We start from the raw sequence: 6420 nt of genomic DNA, 5'->3' as shown, positions 1-6420 counted from the left end.
CGCATGCGCTGGTACCGCCTCTGAGGGACCTCGCCGCTCCCGGCCGCCATCTTGAGTGTGGCAGGACCGTCCGGGTCCTCAAACCCGCTTCTTTTCGGCCCCCTCCTCTACTTCCCGTGTTTCCCTGCTCTTCCATGCGGGTCTGAGGAGGGGGAGGCAGCTTTGCGGGCCCTGGGGTGTGGCTAGAAAAAGCGACGGACTCACAAGCACGCTCCCTGCCTCAGTTTCCCACGCGGGCATTTTGGTTGGAAACCCACGGAGGCGCCGGCCCGAGGGCGGAGTCCTGGTGACGTAGGCTGTGAACGCGACGGGGCCCGGGGTCCTAGCCCCGGGGCTGCTCTGCCACTTCGCCTGTCGTTTGCCCTCTCTGGGCCTCTGTTTCCATATCCAGGAGGCATGCACATTGAACCTCCCATAATGAGGCTGCACAGCTTATAAGTGCCCTTGAGTAGAACAGCTGTGGGAGACAATAAAGATGGCTTTGCTGGTTGCAACTGGCTAATTCTATATAAAAGTATTTGACACTGTAGCCCGGCCGGTGTGGCCCAGTGGTTGAGCGTCTAGCGTCTATCGTCTACCCACGAATCAGGAAGTTCATGGGTTCCCGGTCGGAGCACATGCCCGGGTTGCGCTTGATCCCGGTAGGGGGCGTGCAGGAGGCAGCTGATCGATGTTTCTCATCCGTGTTTCTATTCTGTCCTCCCTCCCTCTCTGAAATCAATTAAAATTTTTTTTTTATCTTACACTGTAAAATAATGGCTTTGGACAAAGTTGAGAAATTGTCTACTAAATGCATCTGAGGGGCATGCCAACACTGACATTTATGGCCACTGGTTGCTTTGCAAATCTTCACTGAGACCAGCTACTCAAACTAGCTACAGAAGGTGGACCATCAGGAGACTAGCGGTTACTAGGTCCGGCCCTCAAACTGCTCCATGCGGCATTCTTCGGTAGAGGCCCGCACGCTCACTGGCTCCACCTTCTGGTCCCAAGTGAGCCGACTTGGCAGTGGAAGACAAAACGGCCGCCTGCTATTGTACTTGAGCTTCCCATGTGTAGCCAGAGGCTGCAGACACCCACCTGGGCAGCCTTTCTGGTGTCCATAGTGTCTGGCCCCAGGCAGCTTGGTGAGGCTGGGAGTGTCAAAACTGGAGGCAGTAGTAGGAATAGTAAATAAGAGCTAGGGTTCTCGCCCTAGCCAGTTTGGCTCAGTGGGTAGAGTGGCAGCCTGCGGACTGAAGGGTCCAGGTTGATTCTGGTCAAGGTACAAACGGGTTGCAGGCTCGATCCCCAGTAGGGGGCGTGCAGGAGGTAGCTGATCAATGATTCTCATCATTGATGTTTCTCTTCCTCTCTGAAATCAATAAAAATATGTTAAATAAATAAATAGCCCAGATAGCCCAAGGCGGAGTGGCTCAATTTGGAGCATTGCCCCATACAACAGGGTGGAGGTTCCATTTGGCCTGGGCACATACCTGGGTTGCAGGGGACAGTCGATTGATATTCCACTCATGTTTCTCCCTCCTTCCTCTCTCTCTAAAAATTAAATTCTTTTCAAGAATAGTATATACACAGCCCTAGCTGGTGTTGCTCAGTTGGTTGGAGCCTTGTCCTGTACATGGAAAGGTTATGGGTTCGATGCCCAGTCAGGGCATGTATCTAGATTGCTGGTTCAGTCCCCAGTTAGGACGCCTGGGGGAGTAAACCAATGTTTCTCTCTCTCCTCTCTAAATCAATAAACATGTCAAAAAGAAAAAGAATAGCACACATACAGAAGTGTGCACAAAACAGAAATGTAAAACAATGTGTTTGTCACAAAATGAACAAAGTTATTGTCAAGCAGAATCCCCCAATGGGGCAATCTCCCCACTATTTCTGTGATAATCACTTCCTTGTGTTTACAGGTTTGTCACCTAAGCAAGCACCCTAAACACTAATTTTGTTTGCCTGTTCCTTCAACTTGATATAAGTGGAATTATACAGTCCTATTTTGTGCCTTTTGCTCAACATTGCATTTCCAAGACCCATTCATGTTGTTGCATGTAGCTATGATTAGTTCATTTTCATTGCTGTATTTTGTCTTCCACTGTATATCTATTCTACTATTGGGGGTATTTTAAGCTTTCTACCTCATATCTGTCTTCTGAATTATTATGGTAGTCTCCCAACTGGTCTTCTGTTCCTCCAACCTTGCTTCTTTCCTAGTGCATAATCCACCCAGTAGTCACAGGGCTCTTAAGTTTGATCATATTGCAAATCTGATCAGGTCACCCTGGGCTTAAAACCTTTGAGTGTCTCATCAATGACGGCGGGATTGTCCCAGACTTGGCTCACAAGGCCACAATTACAATGAGATACCATGTCCGTGCGTTTGTGATGGGCTGTGCCAAGCACTTTACGTAGAGTCACGTTATTCACGACCTAGACCTTCAAGCCATCTCCTTCGTCCAGTCCCAGCCATCTTGAACTACCTCGGTGTACCAGGTTGTCTCTTGACCCTGGGCCTTTGCTTGTGCTCTTACTCTCCTCGGTCTCAATCAGCCTTCGAGTCTTAGCTTACATGTCACCTCCACCAGGCAGCCTTACCTGAACTTAACCTCCACCAAGGCTAGGGCAGGTCCCCTCTTCTGTATGTCCATATCGACCTGTGCCCTGTGTCTGTTCTTTTTTTTTTTTTTTAAGAGAGAGAAGGAGGGAGACAGAGACAGAAACATCGTGAGAGAGTAATATTCATCAGTTGCCTCCAGTACATGCCCCAACCGGGTATGTGCCCTAACTTGAAATTTAACCCGAGACCCTTCGGTGCATGGGACGATACTCCAACCAACTGCACCACACGGGCCAGGGCTATGTCCATTTTCTTCGTCCACTAGGCTGTGGCAGCTTAAGGGCGGGGCCAGGGCTAGTGTTCCCCTTTGGCCTCAGGCCCAGTGCCATGCCTGACACTAAATCTTTGTGAACTGTGGGCAGACTACACTGGGTTGAGTCTGGGTGACCTTTTCGGGTACCCCCGTTTCTATTCCAGGCTCTGGTTTCTGTGATGGGAACACCAAGGCGCAGTGCCCTTTGGGATGCCAAGAAAAGCATGAGCTACCCAGTTTGGCAGAGTCCCTGCATCCTCCACTCCTGAAATGGGGGTGAGCAGTTGAGCAAAGATCCTGGGACTTTCAAGCACTCTGTCAACTTTTCTGTACTAAGAAGCCTCTCTGGACAGCAGGGCTGGGTTGGGAGAGATGGTTGGAAAAGCCGGGCTTCTCCAGCGATAGCCAGTCCTGGCTGGGAGCCAGCCTCAATGCAGGACAAAGCAGAAATAGAAACGTACAGGCTGAGGCCACCACATATCTTCACATATCCTCGGTGTGGAAGGGGAGCACCAGCATGACCCTGCTCCAGGCTGGCTGAGCCCCATACAACCCGTAGGCCCTGCTCTGCAGTTTCAGTTGCATGATGGCAGTTTCCAAAGGGAGTGGGCCTGGCTCCAGGAAGGCGATGGAAGGGCGGCTTCCACCCCAACTGTGGTTTCTGCAGGGAGTGGCTCGCTGGCCATTCTGGGGCCACATGAGAGAGAAGCCATTTAGGCCACGAATAGATGAGGGGAGTGGGGCGTCTCCTCTGGTCTTGCGGCCCCTGTCAGTGTCTGATGTGGTGTCCTGCTCCCTTTCACTTCCTCGCTGGGCTGGGCCCGATGTGTCCTGGAACCTTGAGAACCAGCGCTAAGTAAGGCAGGCTGTTCGCCCTCAGGGAGTCCACACAGGAGTGGGAGAAGCAGACACATAAACTCTTAGCTGCAGGGAGTCTGTCCAGGGGGTGGGCATGCAAAGGAGAAGACTTCACAAGAGGTGACTGGGAGCTGAACCTGCTGAAAGAATAGGATTTTCCAGGTGGCAAGGAAGGGGGAGGAGGCAGCCTGCGCCAGATCCTGGAGGTGTGGACAGGTACCGTATGTTGGGAGAATGAGCCTGAGCACAGCCAGGGACCGGAGGAGGTAGAGGTCAAACCAGGGCCTTGGAACCCCAATACAGTTTCTGTCCTGGGTTAGCGCTCAGCCTCCCCAGGTGGTGGTCAGGACATCTCAGGATCGGGATGGAGGCACCTGTAGCGTCCCGCCATCATCCTGCCCACTCCCTCTGACGCCCGCTCCCTCTGACGCCCATTCCCTCTGATGCCCATTTTTCTATTTTTGGCAGAGTGACCAGGAGCCATGATGTTTACACCCATATGAGCCGAGTCAGCAGATTTAAATTTCAGACTTCTTCAAAAAAGAAGTCAGGGTGACAGCTGGCAGCTTCCTGAAATTCTGAGATCAGAGGAAATGTTGACTTAGAGCCCTAGTGGGGGTTGGAGGGAGGATACCAACTGAGCTGGGTCCCAGTCGAGGGGTTCCTAGGACACTTGGCTTCTAACCCAGAGATCTCAGCCCTGGCTGGGAAGAACCTTTGAACAGCTTTATTGGGGTGTAATTTGCATACCACTAGATTTGCTGTCACCAAAAGACAGTTCAGTGATTTTGAGTAAATTTACACAGTTGTGCAGTCATCACAACTCAGTTCTAGATTCCCGTCACCCAGAGCTCTTGTGACTGTTTACAGTCAACCCCTCTCTATAGCCACCATCCCAGGTTAACCACTAACTGCTGTCTTGATAGAATTGCCTTTGCAGACCTTTCCTATGAATGAGATCATATAAAATGTAGTCTTTATGTCTTGCCTCTTTTATTTTGCATAATATATTTGAGATTCATACATGTGCATAGCATGTATCAGGAGTTCATACTTTTTATACTGCTGGACAGTATTCCATTGTATAGATAATATGCATTTTGTTTATCGGTTTACCAGCTGGTGGACATTTGGGTTGTTTGCACTATTATGAATAAAGCTGCTATGAACATTCACGTACAAGTGTCTGTGTGGGCATACATTTTCCTTTTTGTTGGGTGGACGATACAGGATAAGGGTGGGGGCATCTTATCGGGACCTCGGAGTGGAATTGCTGTAGAATAAATTTATGTTTAACTTTATAAGGAACTGCCCAATGTTTTCCAAACCCGTTGCCCTATTTTAACATTCCAAGCAGTAGAGTATGAGGGTTCTTGCCAATACTTGTTATTGTTGGTCTTTTTTATTATGTCCTGCTGAGGAACTTTTTTTTAAAGAACAGTTTATTGATTTTTTAGAGAGAAACATCGGTGTGAGTGCTCAACAACAATCAGCTGCCTCCTGCACGCCCCCAACCAGGGATCGAGCCAGCAACCCGGGCATGTGATCAGGAACCCAACGAACAACCTCCTGGTGCACCAGCGAGGGCCTGCTGACAAACACTCAGATACCCGGGCTCCATCAAACCAATTAAACCAGAATCTTGGGGTTCAGGGCCTAGGCATAGGTATTCAAAACAGAATAGAACAAAGCCAAAGCTGCCCTACCTAAAAGCTGCTCGTGTGCAAAGGGTTGAGAACCAGTGGCCTAACTTGAGGTCTGATTTCTGTCCTCCGGGCACTTAGGAGAGCACATGCTGGCCAGCAGCCTCTCCCACCCCAGGAAGGATATGGGCTTGGGGTGGGAAACAAGTTGCCGCCCAACACCACAGGCACAGGCCCCGCGCAGATGGGCCCCAAGAGGAAGGGGCCTGGGATTTCGGGGAGGAGCCAGCGGAGATCCTGAGGGGGAGGGGTGTCTCCCACGACCTTAGGATTGTTCAGGCTCCAAAAGAGATTAAGAAAGTATGACATTCCTGGCTGCAGACCAGCTGCAGATAACCCCAGAGAAATGCCAGGAGATGGTGGTGCCAGCAGGAACTACAGGGAGCTTAGAGGCTCAGGGGATCCTCAGGCCAGGGCCACACAGTCTGGGATACAATCTCTTCCTTTCAAAGGGTCTGCAGATAATAATAACCACCATGTTCCATGGACCAGACCCTGTGCTGGGGCTAGGGATACAGCCATGGAGAAGTGTCAGGCTCCCACCCCAGGGAGCTTAGTCTCCTGGAAGAAGCAGACAAAACAGAGTTGAACAGAATGCCGGGTAATGATGCTGGAAGGCTCTCGGTGGGGGCTACATTTAAGTAGAGATCTGAGTGAATGAAGAAAGCTAACTATGCAAAGATCTCTGTGCAAAGGTGTATCTGGTAGAGGGAAGCGTTCATGGAAAGCTTGAGGCTGAGTGAGTTTGGTGGTTTCCAAACAGAGGTAGAGGGTGGAGTAGTAAAGAGGGAGGAGCTAGACCCTTTCAGCGGTCATGGCCCGAGTCCAGCTTTTATTTTGTGTGCAATGGGGGGAGGGGGCAATGGAGGGTTTTGAGAGGGGTGGTAAAATGCTATAGTTTCTATTTTTAAAGATGGCTTTGGTTAGTGCAGGAAGACTAGAACTATAGGGGCAATAGTGGGGCAGGGAGGTGGGGCAAGTTGTCCAGGTAAAAGATG

The sequence above is a fragment of the Myotis brandtii genome, unplaced genomic scaffold, assembly GCF_000412655.1.
Source record: "Myotis brandtii unplaced genomic scaffold, ASM41265v1 scaffold161, whole genome shotgun sequence".
NCBI classification, from domain to species: Eukaryota; Metazoa; Chordata; class Mammalia; order Chiroptera; family Vespertilionidae; genus Myotis; species Myotis brandtii.
This window is presented reverse-complemented; position numbering follows the sequence as displayed.